This window comes from Grampus griseus (genome assembly GCF_964374135.1).
Source record: "Grampus griseus genome assembly, chromosome: 13".
NCBI classification, from domain to species: domain Eukaryota; kingdom Metazoa; phylum Chordata; class Mammalia; order Artiodactyla; family Delphinidae; genus Grampus; species Grampus griseus.
This window is the reverse complement of record NC_139007.1, coordinates 19,095,505-19,120,158: the sequence shown is the minus strand read 5'-3', so window position 1 is coordinate 19,120,158 and position 24,654 is coordinate 19,095,505.

Genomic DNA, 24,654 nt, shown 5'->3' with positions numbered 1-24,654 from the left:
CTATATTTCAGCCCACTGTCTTTCTTCATATAATAAATGTTATTAATTTAGGCTTTTCTAGATTGGACATTGTGGCCTTTTAGATACAATGATTCTGACAACGTTCTTTGTAGCTTTTATGAAGGAAAAGCCTTGTTAAAAGAATGAAGAGTGCAAACATGATTTTCGAGGGATGTTTTAAAATTAAGATAAAGTCTTTTAAGGATAGATACATGTGTATGTATAAAAAACCAGAAGTTTATTTACAAAAACTTCACCCCAGCAGGCTGTAACTTGCTGACCCTGAATTTATAAAGTCTGTACTCTAAAAAAAAAAAATCAATCAGTCAGTCAATCAAAGGGGAAAAAGAAGATAAAGTCCTTAGCAGACTTTGTCCATTGACTGTAAGCTACTACAGACAATTGAATCTTAGGTTGCACCAGTCAATAGGATGATGAAATGCTTATAGAACTTTGGCACATTAGTTAATAACGGGCTCTTCTTCCTTAAAGCCATCCTGTTTGACTTCTTGGACTCAATTGGTGAGCACTGATATATTTTCGTACAGGTTTCACAAATTTTACTCAAGCTTTGTGATTAGAATGTTCTGCTTGAACTCTTAATGGCGGATGGAAGACAAATGGCTTGTTAACATTTCTAGATGATTCAGAAGTCCATTCAATAAAGAATTAGGAAATCCCTGCTAAGGCCCTGGTGGTGTATAGGGGCTAGCTCGGCAGTGGTGGTGACAAGACAGTGTATAATGGGGAGACCCACGAGCCAAAGGATGATGACCCCACAGGGTGGTAAGAGCTCCAAGGCAGGGAAAACAAAACTTGTTGGAGCTGGAGAGCAGGGCACTCAACCAGCCTGGCCCAAGGATCAGGATTGTCTGAGATAGCTTCATGGAGGACATGACGCTGGATGATGCCTTGAAGAACTGATCAGGAGGACTTTAAGATGTGTTCCTTTCAAATTCTTGTGCTGCTTTGGATTTGAGTCTGAAATAAAAAGTTGACCACAAGATCACAGGGGCTTCATATCTTCAAGATACCCCACATCTTCAACAAGACAACTGTGCGGCAGCTTTGCCCAGGGCTAGGTGATGCATACATGTGATTTCTTAAACTTAAGGTGGGGAGAAATGCTCTCCGTGACACCGTGTCCTTCTCACTGGCCAGGGTTCCCTAGCTCTAAATCCGCAGGGATTATCACTCAGGGTTCCTAACCTGACTCAGGGATTTGGTGATTTACTCGCATGGACCAGACATCCACTTTTGGACCGTTTTTCTGATGAGCAAGCATTTCAGAGGCCATGTAGGCAGGGCTTGCACAGTGAGTGCTTAACTGCTCCTGAGAAAGACCCTCCAACTTCATGGTATTACTCAATCCAAAATCTGAAAGATTTACAAACCAGGGGAGTAAAAAGTTCACCTCCAGCTGAGAACACTTTAATTCTTCTTAGCAGCAGTTGGAGAAAGAGGGTCAATGAATACTTGATAAAATAGTCAGTAAAAACATTTTTTTATAGCAGCAATTCTCATGGGAATAGAGATGCAGGAAAATGGGGTGAGACACTGTCTTTACATAAGATCGCTTAATTTTTGGCTTTAAATTCTTGAGTTTTTCTTTGAGTCAGCTTTCTAGGAATGTTTGCTTTAGCTTGTGCCTGGCGTTTCGTAAGTTGTCATTTACATTCCAGTAGATTGTAAAGTTTCTTATTTGACAGCAGAACCACGATGAGGCCAAATAGTATCGGCCTTTTAATCCAAACATTGCCTCTCCAGCCTCCACACCCCCATTCCCTATCGCCTTGGGAAACTGGCTCCCTTGACTCATTTTTGTTTTCTGCCTAATTCTTCTCAGAGTGCAATCTCAGCTCTGCCTCTGTGCCATTTCCTCATCTGTAAAATGGGATATTACTATCTACCTCATAGGGTTTGATATGGTTTGTAAATATTCACCTAGGTTAAGCGCTTAGAGCACATTGTAAGGTGCTCCACTGATATCAATGACTGTTATTGATATTATTATTATCATCATTATTTTTTTTTATTTTTTATTTTTTTGTGGTACACGGGCCTCTCACCGCTGTGGCCTCTCCCGTTGCGGAGCACAGGCTCCGGATGCACAGACCCAGCGGCCATGGCTCATGGGCCCAGCCGCTCCGCGGCATGTGGGATCCTCCCGGACCAGGGCACAAACCCGTGTCCCCTGAGGGTGGACTCTCAACCACTGCGCCACCAGGGAAGCCCTATCATCATTATTTTTTTCTTGCACAATTCGTTTTCACAAAGCCAGGAAGAAGAACAGCTTTTGCTGCTCATTACATGTAAGAGGAGAGGACAGTGCTTGCTGGGTGGCAGTTATGATTCAGCAGGAAAAAGCTGGCTCCACCTGGACAGCCAAGGCCTCAGAGAGGTCAGAGGGAGAGAAGGACCCAGTGGTCCCCAATTCAGGGCCCACAGAATTCCCCCTAGACACAAGGGCAGCAGGGGGACAGACAGAGCTTTGCTCCTTGGGGTCTTGGTCTATGGAAAACCACCAGTGAGGGGGCTTCCCTGGTGGCGCAGTGGTTGAGAATCTGCCTGCCAATGCAGGGGACACGGGTTCGAGCCCTGGTCTGGGAAGATCCCACATGCTGCGGAGCAACTAGGCCCGTGAGCCACAACTACTGAGCTTGCGTGTCTGGAGCCTGTGCTCCGCAACAAGAGAGGCCGCGATAGTGAGAGGCCCGCGCACCACGATGAAGAGTGGCCCCCGCTCGCCGCAACTAGAGAAAGCCCTCGCACAGAAACGAAGACCCAACACAGCCAAAAATAAATAAATAAACAAATAAACTCCTACCCCCAACATCTTCTTAAAAAAAAAAAAACTCACCAGTGAGCATGACTGGCCTGAAGAACTCAGGGCTGGGGGCCGTGTCCCCAAAGCTGTAAACCATCAGTGAATCTCACAGTGAGATTGACGGCCAGGCTTCTCTGAAGCCCACACAGCAGCCCTCTCAGCTGTAACAACACAGTTTGGTTTCAGGGTTTTATTACTTCAGTGGGAATCTCTCTGAATTCAGGTAGCAATTCTTGAAAAACAGCAAAAATTTTTAAGCATGAGCAATTTTTCCTCACAAGATTATTTTGTCAAGCTTATTTGGAATAAGATAACATTTTGAGAGAAATCACAGAATGGTTTTACAGACAACAGAGTAACTGCACTTATAAAATGCTGAATTTAGATTTTTAAAAATTATTTTTGGTTGCGTGGCTTGTGGGATCCCAGTTGCCCGACCAGGGATCGAACCCTGGCCCTCGGCAGTGAAAGTGCAGAGTCCTAACCAGTGGACCACCAGGGAATTCCCCTGAATTTAGATTTTTTTTTTTTTCACTTGCACTTATACAACATTTTAAATGAGACATCATTTGAATTAATATACTACATGATAGCTTAATATGAAAATAGACTCTGCATGTGTATCATATATTTCCATCAAAGCATCCACTATTAAATATCCACTATATTTTGAAATAATATCACTTCACCTGGAGAAAAATGCCATAACTCTTAGTGCTGCCTCTTGAGATCCTTTGAGCCTGTGTTTTAAAGAATTAACGTCATAGTCAGCTGGAGTGATGAAATAGACATAGATGTTTATACTTACCAACAATTTCGATGTTGCTGTGTTCATCCAAAAGAAAAATTTCAGCCTTCAAGTCCCTAAATAGACCAAGAAAAGTAAGTGTTACCTACTAATATTAGTGTTTTGTATTTGAGAATATTGCAGCTGTAGGCTAAAGGGGATTCTTTCTTTATTTAAAAAATTTTATTTACTTATTTATTTACTTACGGCTGTGTTGGGTCTTAGTTTCTGTGCGAGGGCTTTCTCTAGTTGCAGCAAGTGGGGGCCACTCTTCTTCGCCGTGCGCGGGCCTCTCACTATCGTGGCCTCTCTTGTTGCAGAGCACAGGCTCCATACGTGGAGGCTCAGTAGTTGTGGCTCACAGGCCTAGTTGCTCCGCGGCACGTGGGATCTTCCCAGACCAGGGCTCGAACCCATGTCCCCTTCATTGGCAGGCAGATTCTCAACCACTGTGCCACCAGGGAAGCCCGGGGATTCTTTCTTGACTTGAGTCTTAAAAGTGATAATGGATTAAAATTCTGAGTTCCCAGAAAAAAACATCAGAAAACAGGGCAATATGCTTTCAGATTTCTGTTCATAGCTTTGTCTTGACATCGACAGCCTGCTAACTTGAGAATCATCTCATTTTAAAGTGGGAAGCTTGTTGAGAAATGAATGATAAGCAGTCCTTATATGAATCATTAAGAAATTGACCAGACAAAATGAAGCTGCTGCTTTTCTAATCAAATCGTATTTGGAAAGAATGCAGTTAAAATCCCTGACTGGCTCCTAGGTGGCCACCCAGAATCCTGTCTAAATATAGCATTATTTTCAGGATTGTCTCTTAGAGGCATGGGACTCAGGGTGAATCATGCAGAGCACTCTCCTCCTGCCCAGTATTTCAGGCAGGTGAAATTTGGCTAAAATGGACGAACGCCCTGAGTATCTGAGAAGGGTCTTCTCAGGAGTCTGCATGGAAGAAATTAGAAGTATTGTCATCAAGTATCACAGGAGCCACATTTTTTTTTGTTTTTGTTTTTTTAAGAATCAGCTAACTGAAAAACTAGAACAAAACTCTTCTAATTTTCTCTCAGTCACCCAATTGTGTGATTCATTTGGTAGGGCCAAGTCCCCTAAGTGGAGGTCCAAAGAAAGACCCCTAATTTGCAGTACCCTTGGGAGGCAGCAAAGGCAGCATGGCCAACTCCAGGTTTCCTTGGTAACGTTCCCAGGAGTTTCAAGGGCATTAAATAACATGATAGATTTGTATCTTCGCCATTATGTACAAAGATAATGTAGTAGGTGATCTCTGTATATTTTAGCCAGAAATATAACGAGGGAGAAGAGATCAGGGAGGACTTAAAACAAATAATTAAAATACGATCATTAGAAACAAGAACACATTTTCAGACCTAGTTTGCTTCCTCTTCCCCCACTGCCACACATTCTATCAGAGCTGTTTGTTCTCCTGTTCATCTCTCCTCTCTTTGGTGTATAGGCTTATTCGAGGGAGAGGTGATGGTACGGGTGGGAATGGGAACCCAGCTGGGACAGCAGGGCTTGGCAGGCCCTTGCAGGGGACTCTGCTGCCTTCTTCTGCCCTGACCTTGCTGTGAAGGACAGCAGAGCCTTCTGCTTTCTCTAGTCATGGCTGTGTTTACCCATCCAAGTGGTTTTGAGTGATTAAAAGTTTGACAGCCATTAGGCAATTAAGTGAACAAGTTGCTTTAAAAATAGCCAATTATGCAAGAGTTTGTCAGAAACCATCTCCCCCATTGCTCAGATGAGTATCTTCAGCATCTCTTCTGTTTGAAGTCCATTATTCTCCTTTCTTGGAGTTTGTCCCATTTGAGGAGCCTGTACATGAGTGCCTTTTGTGTGTTTTGGAAAGGGGTCATGTATATAGGAATACCAGGATGACCAGGAATGAAAAGCTATAGCACTAAGTTATAGGATGACTTGAAATCCCTTTCTAGCCTCTGGAATTCTACTGAAAAGGAGAGATGGAGAACAGTGACGTGAAATGAGCTATGTATAGTTTAGTGTATTCGGGATCTTGGGAATAAGCTACTGTGATCTTTCCCAAATCATAAGACACTTTATAAGGCATTTGAAAAATCTGGGTGGATGGGAATAATAGACACATTGTAAACCAGCTAATTCCATAGGCTGGCCTCAATAGAGTTTCCCCCCAATCAGTAAACCCATAAAAGTTTGGCTAAATCCCTCTCACATTCATCAGTGCCACATTCTGTTACTTTGATATATTTTATTTATAAGAAGAGAAAAAAAATCTCCCTCTAAACTGTAGTCCTATTTTTCACATAAACACAGTTACTTATGAGCTCAAACTGAGCACTGGAAAGGAGAGGAAGAGATGGCCGCTGTTGCCTCAATTCTGTTCTCACGTGGATGTGTGAGCCGGTGCTCAGTTTCTCACGATGGCATATCCAGTGACGAGCTTCTCAAGGACGCTGATCTTCCCTCCAGAGAACTTGGCTGTGGACCCTGTGCTGGGCTCACTGTCAGTAATTGACACTTTCACTTCCCTTTCACTCAGTTTTTTTTCTTTTTCTTTTCTTTTGATGTGGACCATTAAGTCTTTATTGAATTTGTTACAATATTGCTTCTGTTTTATGTTTTGGTTTTCTGGCGGGGAGGCATGTGGGATCTTAGCTCCCTAACCAGGGACTGAACCCGCACCACCTGCATTGGAAGGCGGAGTGTCAACCACTGGACCACCCAGGAAGTCCCTCTTTTTCTTTTTTAATTGAAGTATAATTGATTTACAGTGTTGTGGTAGTTTCAGGTATACAGCAAATGATTCAGTTATACATATATATATATTCTTTTTCATATTCCTTCTCATCATAGGTTATTTCAAGATACTGAATATAGTTCCCTGTGCTATACAGTAGGACCTTGCTGTTCACTTAGTTTCTTTTGATCCCAGATCTCATCCAGGCGGTTGCTGCCAAGGTATAGCTCCATCACCATATAATAAGAGATGTCTGTCTCCAGTGTTCACACAGCTGGGTAATTTTAGGGTGTTTAACCATTTGCTGGATCCAGGATTCATACTTTATATCCTTTAGAACATAGAAGTCTCACTTGCTTTCTTCTTGTTGATGATTTTGATGGCTGCCTACATCACTGGAGATGTAAATGATGCCCAGCGAAGGTTAACTAATAAAAACAGCCAAAGCAGGCTCAATTAAACACACACACGCGCGCACACACACACACACACACACACAGACACACAGCAGGGAGAATACATAACGATAGACATTTTCTAAAGTAACCTTGTTAAATTGGGACATGAATGAGACACCATATTCTTATGTATACCTGAAGCTGAACTCTTTAGAAGGTCAGGATTGATAGTAGCTATACTGAAAAGTAATTATATTTTAGCAGTCTATTAACTACACTGTTGTGGACTTTTCTGACATAGCCGTCAACAAAGCTGATAGGGTTAGCCTTTTAATTGTAAAGGACACATTTATTAATAAAAAATTAACAAATGGTTTACATCTTAGAATGCATATCAGCCAAAACCAAAAGACATAATTAGTTCAGAAAGAAAAATAGTTAAATATGGAAAGAAATCCTGTACACCAATAAAATTAGCTATAAGGCATTCTAGGAAAACTCGTTAAAATTCCTCCTTAATTCTTTTAATAGTTGTTAGTTTGACAGCAAGAATTTCTCCCTTTGTTTTTAGTAGGAACAGATAAAGAGGGATTTTATTTGAATAAGAAAACCAAATAGAAGTTATGCTGTGATTATTTTTATCTTGTTTTTTTGGATTTATTTTTATCAATTGTGAAAATGAATTGATTTTAATATTGGGATACACACACACACACACACACACACACACACACACACACACACACACACACACACACACACACACACACACACAGCTTTTCCATCACTTTGGCAAAGAGCCCTTGTTGATCATTTTGCCCACCATATATGTCCCAACCTTCATGGTGTGAGGGAAGGTCATCTCCAGATCGCAAGAGATCTTCCTGCACCATGCAGGCACCTGAGATCCCTTTGTTTCCTTTCCAGGGCTGAGAGTGCCTGCCCAGGTGATTGGGGCTGGTGACAGAAGCATTCACCATTGCGTCCACTGCTGCGGGCATCCTCGATGAAACCATCCTCTGTAAAGCCCATCGGTCCTGTGGCCCCAAAGAGGTGACTTGTGACCATTAACAGTTGCTGCTCTTGAATTCTGTGCAGACATTTCTGAAGCCCCTGGATAAGGCAGGTACCAACGCTTCCTCTCTCTTCCCTTGCTCTCTGTCCCTTCTGTGTGTGCTCAGGCATGCAGGATGCTCAAGCAGAATCAGCATGTGTGTTATTAACCTAACATGGTACATGATGTCAGTGAATGGCTTGCAGTTCCCTTGACACCCAATCCCAGGCCTTGTACAAAATTAACATTTCTCTTCACAGAGCAGAGAGTCAGACCATGTGTTAAATGCCTTATCAGGGAAAAATCAGCTAAATTATAATCAGGGCCTCTTGACTTGCTTTTTTAAAAAAATAATATTCTTTATATTTTAGGACAGAAAAATAGAACAGGTGCATACCCATATACCTCCCTCCCCTGTCTATGGTTTCTCCTATTACCTCTTGCATTAGTGTGGTACATTTGTTGCAATTAATCAACAATAGATGTTGATACATTATTATTAACTAAATTCCATAGTTTACATTAAATTTCACTCTTTGCATGGTGCAGTTTTATGGCTTTTCACAAATACGTAGTGTCATGAATCAACCATTACAGTATCATATAGAACATATATATATTATTTTGAAAGTATTTTAATTTAGAAATAGAAAACATATTGAAAGAAGAAAAAGAAAGAAAAACACAAAATATATAGGAAATTTTTACTCCATGAGCTTCTCAATCCTCACTTGTTCACCATACCCAAGATGAAAAACACTTTTTTAAAAAATCAAACAATTAAATTTATTTTTTTAAATTCTTAAAAAAATCTATTTATTTAGGCTGCATTGGGTTTTCGTTGCCCCGCGCAGGTTTTCTCTCATTGTAGTGAGTGGGGGCTACTCCTTGTTGCGGTGCACAGGCTTCTCATTGCAGTGGCTTCTCTTGTTGTGGAGCACGGGCTCTAGGCGCGTGGGCTTCAGTAGTTGTGGCACGCGGGCTCAGTAGTTGTGGCTCGTGGCCTCTAGAGCACAGGCTCAGTAGTTGTGGCGCACGGGCTTAGTTGCTTCATGGCATGTGACATCTTCCCGGAGCAGGGCTCGAACCCGTGTCCCCTGCATTGGCAGGCGGATTCTTAACCACTGCGCCACCAGGGAAGTCTGGTGAACACTTTTCTAAAAAGGTATTCAGCCACGAACAATGATGTTATTGATAAGAATGTGGACCAATTTCACAAAAAAGCCAAAGAATCCCATTATAGCAAATGAAATTATAGTTTCATTGGCCTAATAATCCCCTCTGCTTCACCTATTCATCCATCTCCACTCCCTCCAAACTTCTGGCAACTACTGACCCTTTTACTGTCTCTCCATAAAGTGGCGCCTTTTCTCTAATGTCATATAAAACATGCAGTGTATAGTTTTCATAATATGCATTTAAGGTTCCCTATGTCTTCGTGTGGCTTGATAGCTCATTTCTTTTCAGCACTGTATAATATTCCACTGTCAGGATGTGTGCAGGTTTTGGTGTGAACCTAAGTTTTCAGCTCAATTGGGTAAATGCATAGGAGCATAATTGCTGGATCTTAGGGTATGCTTAGCTTTGTGAGGAGCTGTCAAACTGTTTTCCAAAGTGGTGGTACCATTTTGCATTCTCACCAGCAATGAATGAGAATTCCTATTGCTCTACATTCTCACCAGCATTTGGTATTGCCAGTTTCTTTTTAATTTTAGCCATTCTAATAGGTATGTAGTGGTTTCCTATTTTTACTTTAATTTATAATTCCTTAATGACATATATGTTGAACATCTTTCTGTATGTTTATATGTGCCATCTGTATATCTTCTTTGGGGAGGTCTCCAGGTTTTTTTCCATAGTTAATTGGATTGTTTGTTCTCTTGTTGTTGTGTTTTATGAATGCTTTGTATATTTTGAATACCAGTCCTTTATCAGATATGTATTTTGCAAGTATTTTTTCCAAGATCTGCTTTTGTAGAGCTGGAAACAGTTCTCTTTCTCCCTAAAAGACATTATACTACATATATAGGTCAGTGAAATGCAATTAGCTGCAAACTTGTGGTAAGGGCTTTAAAAGTGCTGAGTTTACATTGATGCCTGAGTATATATAACCTACCTTACTGCTTTTTATTGTAGCAGAGCAATTAGTTTTTGCAGTCTTTCCTGGAAGTATCTGTTTTTATAGTTAGGCAGACTTAAACTACAGCTAAAAGTTGGCTAGATTTTGCATCTTAAAAATCCTTAATGTTTAAGGGATAAAGCTGACTATACATTTAAATTCCAAAGGGAAACTTGATAGTCACTGTTTAAAGGCCAAAGACTATTTTTTCTAATCATATTCTAAATACAGAGTTGTATAGTGCAAATCCTTGTTACCACTTTAAAATACTGGCTGCCACACAGCTAGTGGCATGTCGTCGTGGAAACAATTTCTTACCTTGCTTAGGAAGATGAGGGCTGTACTGTGGCTCAGAGCTCATGTTGGATCAGATACTATGGCACCCAGGCTCTAGAGCTTTCAAGCCCCCCACTCAGTTCTGCTACCTCAGTAGCAAAGATTGCCCCTCTTTCTACTCAAGGAGAACTTTATATATATAGAATGTTCTTGCTGGGAAACATTGGATGACATGAGTTTTTTCTTTTCGTTAGAGAAGCTTGTATTTTCTAGACTGAAGGAAACAAGGTCATTTTTTAGCTAGAACAGTCAGCATTTTCCATTTTTCTTAGTTGTCCTACCATAAACCTGCTCCGGAGGTGAAGAATGTTGATGAAATTTGGTTAATAGTTATCCAAATAACATGTGATGTTTGTTTTTTGTGGGGTGGTGGAAAAACACAACAACTTATGACATTGATCATCTTCAAAAAGTGAATCCCATTTCAGGAGGAAATAAATTTGAAGAAACAATATCATAGAGGCTAGGAAGTACTCTCCCAGAAGGGTAAGGAAAGGTACTTGGTCTATGCCTTGAGATCAGGGTTTTTTATGTAATGGAGAAATCAGTCTTATTAACCACAACTTGGTGTTTATAAAAGTCTTTAAATCATCGAGCTCGGGCTTAATACTCTGTTGAAGTTATAGCAGCTTATCCTATTACATATTAGTGCTTTTTATTCTAGGAAGAAATATAATTCAGTATTTTCCATGCACCAAGTATTAGCCAGGACAAGCTCATTGCTGTAATGAACAATTCCAAAGTCTTAATGGCTTAACACAGTAAGCATTTACTTCTTGCTTCTGTCATGGTACAGTGTAGGCTGAAGGGACAGTGTGTGTGGAGGGGTCTACTTCACATGGTCATTAAGGTTCATTCATCTGAAAAGTCCCCCATCTCCAGGCCTTTGGAAGCCTCTTCTGGATCTTCTGCATCTGGCCTGCAATGAGAGATGAGAAGTGGGCGGATTTTTATGGATCAGGCTTGGAAGTGGCAAACGTCCTTTCTGGCCCTTGTTCCACTGGCCAGTCACAAAACCCCACCTATCTGTGCGAGAGGCTAGGAAGTGTAGTCTCAAAGTATGCCCAGGAGGAAAATAAGACAAGATTTAATGAATCAAAGTCATCTCTGCCACTTATGACTACACACACACAAATCTGTGGAGAGAAGATGAATACCTCGGGGAACCCTCAAAATCGGATGAAATTTCTAGTTACATTGCTTATTTAGCTTCTTTCTATGCTTTTGGGAATAACTGACTTCATTGACTTGACTTCTTGTATTTTTGGAAATCAGAAACCTAAACCTCAACTTTTCCCCTGAATAAATGGTCATCCATGAATGCATGTCCTAGAAGATTTGGGAAGTTTAAGCAAGATGTCCCCTGAGTGGGATCCCACAGTGCTGGATGGTTCCTATTTTCTCCCGTCTTCTGCTGATTTCATTTGACGTGGTGGCAGAGAGATGAGAGGAAAAAAGGTACAAGATTTGTAATTGCAAAGCACAAATAATGGACTTGAACTAGCGTTTACTTTGGGCCTGTGACTGAAGGGAGAGAAGGAACAAAAACCCTCTTAAAAAAAGCCACACACTTTCAAACCTGACATCTGACTAAACTATGGATTGCTGTTATTGGGGATTAGCCCAAATTGACACCTTGAAAACATTCTGGGGTCAAGAAAGTTCCACAAATAGTTCTTAAAGTCATTCTCTTGGCACCTCATAGAATCTTTGTAGAAAAGAAAATTTGCTCAGGGCGGCTTTTTCTGTTTGGGAATATATTACTTTTATGAACACCTCTGCTCCCAACTGAATTCATTCCTCAAGTGTGAAAGCCACTGCAGATCTAAGGAGGCAGTTTCCCTCAGGGCTGGATTTGTAGCCTGGGTTTAAATGTCCTGCTGCATTGAAAAAGCGTGGGAGAAATCACAGATGCAGCACTCTGGTGAATGGTTTCCAGTCTGTGGAGAATAAATAGACTTCCGGAGAGAGGGAGTATTGGAAAAGTCCCAGTGTTCATCACGTGGGTTTCTGTTTAGAAAACCATTGTGCCTAAGTCATCCTCCTGGAATTCCACTGCCCTCTTAATTGTGCTTGTATGAAAAAGGTGTAAGTTTTTGGCCTTTTTGATCCGCTAAACCCCTTCTCCCTGAATCAGTGGCAATTTAATGAGAACACTAACCACAAATCAACAAGACGTTTTTTTTTTGGCCATGTGGCTTGTGGGACCTTAGTTCCCCGATCAGGAATTGAACCTGGGCCCTCGGCAGTGAAAGCACAGAGTCCTAACCGCTGGACTGCCAGGGAATTCCCGAACAAGATTTTTCTCTGTCATATGAATGTCGGAACATTTATCCAAATGATGCTGACTGCCGGTGCAGGGCAGTGGGCAAACTTCTAGGCAGTTTTGGGGTAATTTTGGCTTATGTAGAACTACTACAGAATCATAATCTATGTGAGATCTGTGCCTATACTCATTTTTTCGTTTTAGGTTGAAATTAGAAAACCACAAAATCATGTTAGAATCATTGAGTGACACTCAAGGTTGTTCTTCAACAATGATGGAGAAGGTTGGAAATCAGAAAGTGTCAAATAGTTGACAGTTTTTACCCAGGACCCTCAATTTGTGCCACCAGAAAATACCTGCACAGAGAACTCCATACTCCAGTGAGACATTTTTCCTTTTCTTGTTGGTATTCATTTTGGAGCCAGCCACACAGACAGCAACCCTGACTGTAGGTGACAGTGCTTGTTTTTCTTATTGTTTTGAAAGTTACAGGAAAATAAGAAGCAATTTCTGAGGTGGAATAAAGCAGGTTTTGTGTGTGTGTGTGTGTGTGTGTGTGTCTCTGTGTGTGTGTTTGCCTGTGAAGCTATAGGTCTGAATAGTATCTAATTAAAATCTGATGTAGAGTCAGTAGTCCTGCTGTTGTACTGAACAATTAATGCTTGATAATGCTAAGGAAATGGTCTTCTAATACTTCTTACTCACTTTCAGAGGATAACAAAGGTGTTTCTCAAGAAGGTGTTTGCCTCTTCTTCTAAGACTGGAGCAGAGGTAGGGCTGGTGTGGGTCAGTTCAGGGACTCTTTGGCTTTAAACTCATGGTCACTCTTGGTTTTCCAAACTCCCCTCTCCCGCACCACTCCCATCTCTAAATCACCTACCTCCGGTAGATCCTTATGAAAGGATCCCCTCTTATCCCAGAAATGCACAACTTTTATTATACATATTTTCTCATGTTTCCTCAGAAATACAGTACTTTCTTCTGCAGAGTATATAGTGCCAGAAATTAAGAAACACTAAGCTTTCCACAGAGGTGCACACATTCTGTCAATCAAACGCAAATAACCACCTCAGTAATCCATAATTGTCACTGACTGTATAGTTCACATCGAACATGTAATCATCACAGACAATGGCTTCATACTTAGCCCCCTGACAGACTAAGGCAAGAAGTATAACAATGGAGAGGGGTGTGTTCTGTAGACCAGTTGCCAATGCTACAGGCAAGTGGATACACCCTTCATTGGGCCAGAGAGGAAGGTTATAGCTTCCTCCCTCTCCCACTAATAAAACGTGCATCTGCAAGTGTTCAGATTGATCATGACTCCTCCAGTGCCTAAAGAATAATCATCTCTGGTTGCTCTTTGGGGAGAGAGCATCCCCACAGTGCAAAGTTGATGCAGCAGGTTATAGGATGTGTGGGCAATTTAGAAGTGAGACTGAAAGAATCCAAGTTGTAAATTCTTGTTCCTTTAGAGTGACAAGTTAATTTTAAATGTGTAGACATCATCCTGGGTAAGGGAGGCCAGAAGCTTTCCCCAGAACCTCCTGTGGTTCAGATTTACTTCTAATGGTGGATATACTCAGGTTGGCGTCATTTTGCCCTGGTGACCATCAGCATAGGGAACACTGAGCTGACAAGGAGGCTTTGGACAAAGGCTGTGGAGGTGGGTGGCCAGTGATGTCTGACCCAGGTGTCCTAGCCTCTGACACCATCACTCAGGGCTTCTTGTGACTAGGAATAGATCCCTGCAGAGTAGGAGTATAAGGGGGAGTCTAAGGCCCAGGGGCCTCCTGTCTCCACCCTTACCCTCTTGGGCTGCTCCTTTCTCTAAACAGAAATACCATCCTTCACACTTCTCTCTCTAACTCTCATTAATCTATCCTTCCATCCAGTGTATATTTGCTTGGCTACCAGCTAGCCTTGTACTAGGCAGTAGGGACACAAAGATGACAGGGCACAGCCTCTGCCCTCAAGGAGTTCATGTGGGGGACAGATATGTGAACAAATAATGTCAACACAGTAGGAAAAGCGACATGCCTAGTACTGTGGAGGATCAGAGGGGACTTGGTACCTTTTTCTGGGGGAGGTGGGGGTGGGTAGCTTGGAAGAAGAGTTGATGTTTGAGATGGGTCTTGAAGGAAGAGTAGAAGTATGCCAGGTAGAGATGGAGGAGAATTAAGGTGCTCATTTGGCAAAGTTTAGAGTTTATTGTGTAGGCAACATCAATCCATTCTAAGCAGGAGGGGACGTGGTTGGACTATTAGAAAAATAACTCTAGTAGTAATTTAGAAGGCACCTTAAAGGACTTTAAGACAAGGAGACAATGAAGATGAGACATCATAGTCTGGTAGGCAAAAGTGAGGACCTGAAACAAGATAGTATGAGCACTTTCATTAGCTATGTTAAAGCTCATTCATCCAGAGTCTATTCATTGTAAGCCAGAAGGTATAAAATATGAGTATTTAAAAATCTGTTAAACGTATTCCTCCCCAAGTACGACCAGGCATATTCTGCTTCATAGGATGACAGACAGATTTTGGGGTGTGCTTTGGTGCTCTGAATACTAACACTCCTACTAATACGAACACACTAACACTAAAGGCAATAACAAATAAGTCTTTTCTTTTGTTGGAGCAGCTCTGGGCCCTTTAAGATAGAGGGTTTCCGCACTTGGGCACAGTGCCCGCAGGGGCATGTGGATGGCGGGGACAGAGTGGTTGGGAAGGCCTGCTTCAGGATCCTCAACCTTGGCCTCCCTAGGGCTTCCCTCCCAGGCCTCTTGAGGGGTGGTACAGATTAGAGCTGGAGGCTTAGGGGCATTTCTCCCAAGCAGCACTGTCCCTACACGTGGCCAAAAGAGCAGAATCTCTCTGAGGATAAAGGCAGCTGAGGCCTGTCTCCTGCCACTGCTGATACCCTCTTACCAGAAGGGAGCTGGTGAACAGACTTGGCCTCCAACCTTGGCAAGATTTCTAATCCCTGCTCTGATACAGAATTTACTTTCCTTTCATCCCTATTCTTTGAGATAACATTGTATTTCTTGAAAGGCATAATGATTTCAGAGTCAAGTTGACATCCTCAACATTGGCAAGAAATAGCCCTTGTTAAAATTGAATAAGTCACATGAATTATTTATTCTCTTCACTGAAGAGAAGATGCACTCACACCTTTAGTTAAATTCTTCTTCTATTCTTTTGGTACTGTCTCTGGAGACCTTTGAACTTTTCTTTTCCAAAATTACCCTAGAACCAAAGGCAGAAACCCGTCTAAGCGTAGAGGAAGGCCCACATCTTGTGAGGAGCAGTGTGAACAGACTGGAATCCTCAGTCTCTGGGATGAGACCCATGAGGATCTGCTGATATGATTTGCTTTATGGCATAAAGCAGTTTTCAGATCTTGTGTTTATGTGAATGCTATTCTAGGGTACAGATTTATTCGCAAATGTTTTTATTGCATTCTCCCGAGAACTATTTGATAAACTTCAAAGTACCGACATTTCTGTGGTTATAAAACAAGTGTCAGAGTGTTTATCAGGTTATTCTCTTGGTGTCATTTCTACTCCCTTTCCTAGCCCCACTTCCGCCTTAATTCAGAAACAAAATTCAAAATCTCATAATCAAGTACTTACTATCAAACATAAAAGGATTACTAGAAAAACAAACATGTTGAAAATGTCTCCCAAATCTGACCACAGTCATTTAAGTAATGCGGATGACAAAGAGACTCAAGTCAGATTTCTTAACTACGAAGGATGCAGTGTATCTTTCTCAGAGGGAAGGTTTTGAATTGAATTTTCAATGGATGAGGCAGTTGAGGTTTCAGAGATCAACTGGTTCGTCCAAGGTGATAAGTATAGCTGTTAATTTTATCGTGTGTGTGTGTATGTGTGTGTGTGTGTGTGTGTGTGTTTTCTACTAGGCTCCAGATGGAAAAGATCCCATAGCCCTTCTCATTTTTCACCTATGAATAGGCTCCCTCCTCATAATCCAGTTATTTCTGGTTCCCTTCTTTCCTACCATGTGCCCATTGGGATTTCCCTGCCCTTACCTTAAATAAATCTGAGCTCCTCAGGAACCCCCCTTGTCCCATTTAGAGGTCATTGCACCCAAACATGCTGTTCTGCTGCTTTCTTTAGTGAGTGACTAATGGTCCATGTGGGGCATCACAGAGATGTCTGTTGCTCAAAAATTATAATCTCCCTCTTCTATCAAGGGGACAGAGACGCATTTCATAAAACCTTTCAAAACGGGTTAAATTGGTGATCATTAAGATGGCCAGCACTATTCATTGCTATATTGGGCTGTTTCCCCATTAATAAGAAAAATCTTCCACTCACTTCTATTTGTCATTTATGACAATAGCAGACTCTTGGTGAGGAGAAATGTGACTTTCTCCTTTTGGGCTTAAGACTAATGAGCCCTTCCTTAAACCTTGCCTCCTGAGTTTCCCGATGCATTGTTTTTCCCTCCTGGAGAATATTTCACCGATGGTTTGGGTTCTTTTTTCTGTTTTTTTTGTTTTGTGAGAGGACAGCATGAATGTTCATGTGACTGGCCCGCTAAGGACACATGCATATTTCAGTGATAACTCCCAGGGTCCACTTTCCTCCCACTGGCCTCAGACAGCAAAGCTCTTCATTTTGGGGTTAGAACTTCTCTCTGGGATGTGGCACATTTCTGAGCCACATCATTCATGCTCACTAAAGGAGAAAATTCTCCTCCCCTTGTGGGAGGCTCTGGACTCTATCTCAGTTAGGCAACATTTGCTAGTTTCAACCATGATGTTCCTGCCGTGAGGTTTCTGTGGGTGTCCTGCAGAGAGGTCGAAAACCCTCCAGGGTACCCACTGTGACTTTGCCTCTGAGAGAATGCGGGGGCCCCTCTGTTATGCACCCTGACTTCTGGTGTCTGTAAACTCTCCTGGTACCTATACCGCCTCTAATTTCCTCTGGGGAGTCATCCTTTTCCCTCCCCTAGTCCGTGTCATGTAGATGGTCCTGATTACAGCGGTGAGTATGGGTTCTATGTGTAAGCCAGCTCCTCGGAGCCTCTCAGCCACAAGGGCTGCAGCTGCTTCAGGGACCAGCCTTGAAGCAGAGAGTCCATAAGATACAGTTAGACCTTTCCTGGGCTCCTAAGAGACGCGCAGGGGCCATCCTTGCATTTGTGAGGAGAGGAGGCAGTTGCTGTGAGCATCCTGCATCCACGTGGATGCTGAATCTGGAGCCAGTGCCAAGGGAGCAACGCTGAAGAGTGAGAAATTGGTCCCTGATGACATTGTTTGAGCCTTGAATCAACCTATGTGAAGCTAGTCTCCTCTGTTGCACCACCAATAAATGATCTTTTCTTGCTTAAAGTGGTTTAGGAGCGTCCTTCAAGATGGCGGAGGAGTAAGACATGGAGATCACCGTCCTCCCCACAAATACATCAGAAATAATCTACATGTGGAACAACTCCTACAGAACACCTACTGAACGCTGGCAGAAGACCTCAGACCTCCCAAAAGGCAAGAAAGTCCCCACGTACCTGGGTAGGGCAAAAGAAAAAACAGAGACAAAAGAATAGGGACGGGACCTGCACCAGTGGGAGGGAGCTGTGAAGGAGGAAAGGTTTCCACACCCTAGGAAGCCACTTCGTGGGCGGAGACTGCGGGTGGCGGAGGGGGAAAACTTCGGAGCCACGGAGGAGAGTGCAGCAACAGGGGTGCGAGGGCAAAGCGGAGAGATTCCCGCACAGAGGATCGGTGCCGACCAGCACTCACCAGCCCGAGAGGCTTGTCTGCTCACCCGCCGGGGCGGGTGGGGCTGGGAGCTGAGGCTAGAGCTTCGGAGGTCGGATCCCAGGGAGAGGACTGGGGCTGGCCACGTGAACACAGCCTGAAGGGGGCTATTGCGCCACAGCTAGCCAGTAGGGAGTCCGGGAAAAAGTCTGGAGCTGCCGAAGAGGCAAGAGGCCATTGTTTCAGGGTGCGCAAGGAGAGGGGATTCAGAGCACCGCCTAAACGAGCTCCAGAGACGGTTGCGAGCCGCGGCTAACAGTGCGGACCCCAGAGACGAGCATGAGACGCTAAGGCTGCTGCTGCCGCCACCAAGAAGCCTGTGTGCGAGCACAGGTCACTATCCACACCTCCCCTCCTAGGAGCCTGTGCAGCCCGCCACTGCCAGGGTCCCGTGATCCAGGGACAACTTCCCCGGGAGAACACAGGGCATGCCCCAGGCTGGTGCAACGTCATGCCAGCCTCTGCAGCCGCAGGCTCGCCCTGCATCCGTACCCCTCCCTCCCCCCGGCCTGAGTGAGCCAGAGCCCCCGAATCAGCTGCTACTGTGACCTCGTCCTGTCTGAGCGAAGAGCAGACGCCCTCCTGCGACCTACACGCAGAGGCAGGGCCAAATCCAAAGCTGAACCCCAAAGCTGTGTGAACAAAGAAGAGAAAGGGAAATCTCTCCCAACAGCCTCAGAAGCAGCGGATTAAAGCTCCACAATCAACTTGATGTACCTGCATCTGTGCAATACCTGAATAGACAATGAATCATCCCAAATTGAGGAGGTGGACATCGGGTGCAACTGTACACGCGGGGTTTGCTTTCTACATCTCATTTGTTTCTGGCTTTATGTTTATCTTAGTTTAGTATTTAGAGTTTATTATCATTGGTAGATTTATTTATTGATTTGGTTGCTCTCTTCCTTTTTTCTATGCTTGGTGTGATTTTGTCTACATAGCTTTGCTTTTACCATTTGTCCTAGGGTTCTGTCTGTCCATTTTTTTTAGTATAGTTTTTAGCGCTTGTTATCATTGGTGGATTTGTTTTTGGTTTGGTTGCTCTCTTTCTTTCTTTCTTTTTTAAATTATTTTAAATTTTTAAAATTTTTAATAATTTTTTATTTTAATAACTTTATTTTATTTTATATTTTTCTTTCTTTCTTTTTTTCTTCCATTTATTCTGAGCCGTGTGACTGACAGGGTCTTGGTGCTCCGGCCAGGTGTCAGGCCTGTGCCTCTGAGGTGGGAGACCCGAGTTCAGGACATTGGTACAACAGAGACCTCCCAGCTCCATGTAATATCAAATGGCGAAAGCTCTCCCAGAGATCTCCATCTCAATGCTAAGACCCAGCTCCACTCAACGACCAGCAAGCTACAGTGCTGGACTAAAATTGGAGTGATACAGAGAAGATTAGTATGGCCCCTGTGCAAGGATGACACGCAAATTCGTGAGCGTTCCATATTTTTGCTGGAGAGGGTGTGGAGAAAAGGGCACCCTCTTGCACTGTTGGTGGGAATGTAAATTGATACAGCCACTATGGAGAACAGTATGGAGGTTCCTTAAAAAACTAAAAATAGAACTACCATCCAACCCAGCAATCCCACTACTGGGCATATACCCTGAGCAAACCATAATTCAAAAAGAGTCATGTACCACAATGTTCATTGCAGCTCTATTTACAATAACCAGGACATGGAAGCAACCTAAGTGTCCATCAACAGATGAATGGATAAAGAAGATGTGGCACATAGATACAATGGAATATTACTCAGCTATAAAAAGAAACGAATTGGGTTTTTGTAGTGAGATGGATGGACCTAGAGTCTGTCATACAGAGTGAAGTAAGTCAGAAAGAGAAAAACAGATACCATATGCTAACACATATATATGGAATCTAAAAAAAAAAATTGTTCTGATGAACCTAGGGACAGGACAGGAATAAAGATGCAGATGTAGAGAATGGACTTGAGGACACAGGGAGGGAGAAGGGTAAGCTGGGGCAAAGTGAGAGAGTGGCATGGACATATACACACTACCAAATGTAAAATAGATAGCTAGTGGGAAGCAGCCACATAGCACAGGGAGATCAGCTCAGTGCTTTGTGACCACCTAGAGGGGTGGGACAGGGAGGGTGGGAGGGAGATGCAAGAGGGAGGGGATATGGGGATATATGTATATGTATAGCTGATTCACTTTATTATAAAGCAGAAACTAACACACCATTGTAAAACAATTATTCTCTAATAAAGATGTTAAAAAATAATAAAGTCGTTTAAGTGATTTGAATGGGATGTTTGGCCACTTGTAGCCGGAACCCTGTCTGCTAGACTCGTATGGTAGCCAAGAAGTAGCGTGTGTGTGTGTGTGTGTGTGTGTGTGTGTGTGTGTTTTCTTTTGATTTTTCAGGAATAGAAAAAAAGATGAGGACTGACCCATTCCAAAAATGCTCACCAGTAGATTACCTAATTATTTAGAATGACAAACTAGAATGTTAATTTTTTAAAAAGCCTTGTGAGAAAATAAAAAAATAGAAATATCTAGGAAAAAAAGACTTCTAGGTACGAAGGTCACTAAAAATTACAGCAAAAGGTGAGTTTTTAAATATTTGTATCATTTATTTACTCTTACCCACAGGCTATTCCAGGGTATTTTCACAGTTTGATCCTTTCTGTCGGCTATTAAATAGTTTGGTACAAAATACAGTTCGGTGTATTTAATAGACTTTGTTTGGGAATGTGGTTTGTTCTTTGACCCTGGGCAAGTTTCTTCACCTTAACATTTGAGGGATATTATTCTGGACTTAATGTACGTGAAGCTCCTAGATTGGGGCCTGGAATAAAGGAGGCACTCAAACGTGGGAGCAGCTGCTGTTTATTATTATTACCCACACTCTGGTCACTTGCTAGAAATATGAGTCACCCTCCCTGTGTGCCTGTTTTCACTAGTCCTGGTCAGGAAGTGTCTCGGGCCTGTTGTTGGTCTTCCCTGATGGTGTGGAATTAGCTGCCTTGCATATTGATTGTAACTAATGACAAAATGGCCCCTCCTGGGAATTCTGTATTTCTCCTCACCAGTCATTTCTGGACTTCTGATTTTTATTATCAACAAGGAAGAACATAAAATATAGTTACTTAAGGCAGAACTGGGAGATGAAACAACAACGGAAAGTGATGGATTGTCACTGCCCTCTGTGCAAACAGGTATGCTCGTAATCCTCAGGTTATTTCCTGCTGAGCAATACTAAAAAATATAAAATTGTGCGATGGTTAAGTAATATTATTTTATTATGTTATTCCACGGATGGCAAATACAAGACGTCTGTGGGGCCATCTCCCAGTCCCCTGATAATCTTAGTCCCGTTTCTCACTGAGCCTTAGCTTGGGCTTAGAGTCCTTCTCAACCCAAAGCACCAGAAATGGGATGCTTGAGTTGGAAACTTTTCTCCCCCTTTCATCCTTGGGCTTCTGCCTTTTGAGATTTTATTACTGAAGTTGCTGACATATTTTGAAGTGTTTTAAACTTTTCTTTTAATTCTCTACATACTTTGGCTTTCAATAGGAGAAGGGATTATTTGTACAGTCATGAGGCTAGAAGCATCTGGTCCCATGACTCAGTTTCCTCCTTTAGGGAAAAGGGACTGTCTTTCTGGGATTGCTTTCTTTTTTTTTTTTTAATTTTATTGGAGTAGAGTTAATTTACAATGTTGTGTTAGTTTCAGGTGTACAGGAAAGTGATGCAGTTATACATATATTCATTCTTTTTCAGATTCTTTTCCCATATAGGTTATCACAGAATATTGAGTAGACTTCCCTGTGCTTTACAGTAGGTCCTTTTTGGTTATCTATCTTATATATAGTAGTGTGTGTATGTTGGGATTGCTTTCTATCTTAGCCCAACATATGAGAACAATAGAAACAAGCAAAAACCCTCCATACAAAATAGGTAAAAAAGAATATAAATCTAGAAAAGCAATGGCGACAGATAAGAGTCTCAGAGGAGGAAATCAGGGAAGAGATGTCATAATCAAAAATTCTGGACTCAGTTTGGATTCATCAATAAACATGCAGTGGGACATCTGCTAAGTGAAGCACTGGGATGCAGAAATAAACAAGAATAGTTCTTGCCCTTGAGGAGCTCACAGTCTGGATAGGCGGCGGATGTGTAGAACAAAGCCCGTAAATACCAGGCACTGTGGCAAGCGCTGTGTTGTGTCTGAGGAGAGGAAGATGGTAGGATTGAGTGTCTCAGGTGACCTGATCACATTAAGTAAAGGGGTCCCTGCTGATGCTGTCTCACACTCCTTGTTTCATAAATCACAGATTGGGTATTAATAACTACGTGAGTTGTTACTTGACTTTCTCTTGCCCTATGTGAAGCCCTAGTGTTCCTGGTAAGTCTGAGGAGCCAAGTGTGGTGATGAATAGTTCAAAAACTCAGGCTCTGGAATCCGACAGTCCGAGCTTTGAGTCTTGACCTGTGGCTTACTTGCTGTGTGACTCTGGGAAACTCAATGACCACTCTGGCTCCAGTTTCTTAATTTAGTGATTATTGTGGCAATTAAAATAGAGAGTATCTCTGAGGTATCTGAGGTACCTTAGGTGATAAGTAAAAAAATTTATTATTCTTTATTTTTTTTAACATCTTTATTGGAGTATAATTGCTTTACAATGGTGTGTTAGTTTCTGCTTTATAACAAAGTGAATCAGATATACATATACATATGTTCCCATATCTCTTCCCTCTTGCATCTCCCTCCCTCCCACCCTCCCTATCCCACCCCTCTCGGTGGTCACAAAGCACCGAGCTGATCTCCCTGTGCTATGTGGCTGCTTCCCACTAGCTATCTGTTTTACCTTATTTACAAAAGGTAGTGTATATATATGTCCATGCCACTCTCTCACTTTGTCACAGCTTACCCTTCCCCCTCCCCATATCCTCAAGTCCATTCTCTAGTAGGTCTGTGTCTTTATTCCCTTCTTGATTAATTTTGTTGTCTTTATTATCAGGTCAATGATGTTGAACTCTGATTCAACAGTTGTGCTTTATTTGTCCACTTCCAATTGGAAGTTTATTGTATCGAATTACAAAGAAAAAGATGAACTCAATTTGTGACCAAGAGACAAAGATTGGGGACTTGGCAATGGTGGAGGCAGACTTTGGACTTTGTGTTTGGGTTGGGAGATAGGGATTGAGCAATAAAGATTCTGATTGAAGGGACAGAACCATCAGAGTGGAGCACAGTAGAGGTCCGGGAAGGGTGACCCTAGCGTGGGGCTAGAAGATGAAGAAAACTGACATGGAGAAAAGTCTGCTCCTAAGCGTTCTCCAGGGGGCCAGAGAAAACTATCGTAGAATTTTGGAACAGTTTTGTTGATGTGTTGACAGCTAAGGTTAGAGAGGTGTTTCCTTCTGAAAATCCCAAGTGTGTAGAGAATGAGCTCTTGCTGAATATTTCAGCTTTAGTTTAACTTCTTCCTGCATAACCAGTGTGTGTGTGTGTGTGTGTGTGTGTGTGTGTGTGTGTGTATGATGTTTGTTTGTTGGCTGTGTGGAGTTGATTATATCCTAAATAAGTGAGATCTGAAAGGATAGAAGAAACGATGCAGCAGGGGGCAGGTAACCACAACACTACTTTTATTTGTTTTGTGAACCAGCAGTCAGCAGAGCCCAGCACACTTGACTGATGGGGAGAGCGCACGGGCAGAGGCAGCTGTAATGCAGTGTTCTCAGAATTTGGCTCCGTCTCTACCTGGTGACAGCAGTTCGGAGTTGGGTAAAAATTCTAGCCCGTCAGGATAAGGCGGTCACTAAAAGCTGTCTAGAACCTGAAAATTCCAAATAAGTGATGAGAGGAAGCATCAAAAAAAGACATTTGCACTCAAAAACAAGCAATAAAAATACCAATTTCCCAAACAAGTAGGTTAGGTGGCAATATTACTAGTTAACATTTCCTCATATGTTTCAATAAGTAATCTCTGAATTTGGTATTATCTCCATTTTGTAGTCTCAGAGGCTTGGGATAGCTTGCCCAAAGTCACCATCTGGTTAGGGACCAAGCCTGGATTAGAACTGGGTCTGACTGGTACTAGAGAATGAACTCTCAACCACTCAGCTGTGCCTCCTTGAAAGATGACTCACCATAGTAGTCCTTACACACACAAACACACACACGCACACACACCCCAAATTAGGAGTTGGTAGCTGAAATAAGATCAAAACATATCTTTTAAAGATTATATCTGAGCTTGGGATTAACATATACACACTACTATATTTAAAATAGATAACCAACCAGGACCTACTGTATAGCACAAGGAAGTCTACTCAATATTCTGTAATAACCTGAATGGGAAAAGGATTTGAAAA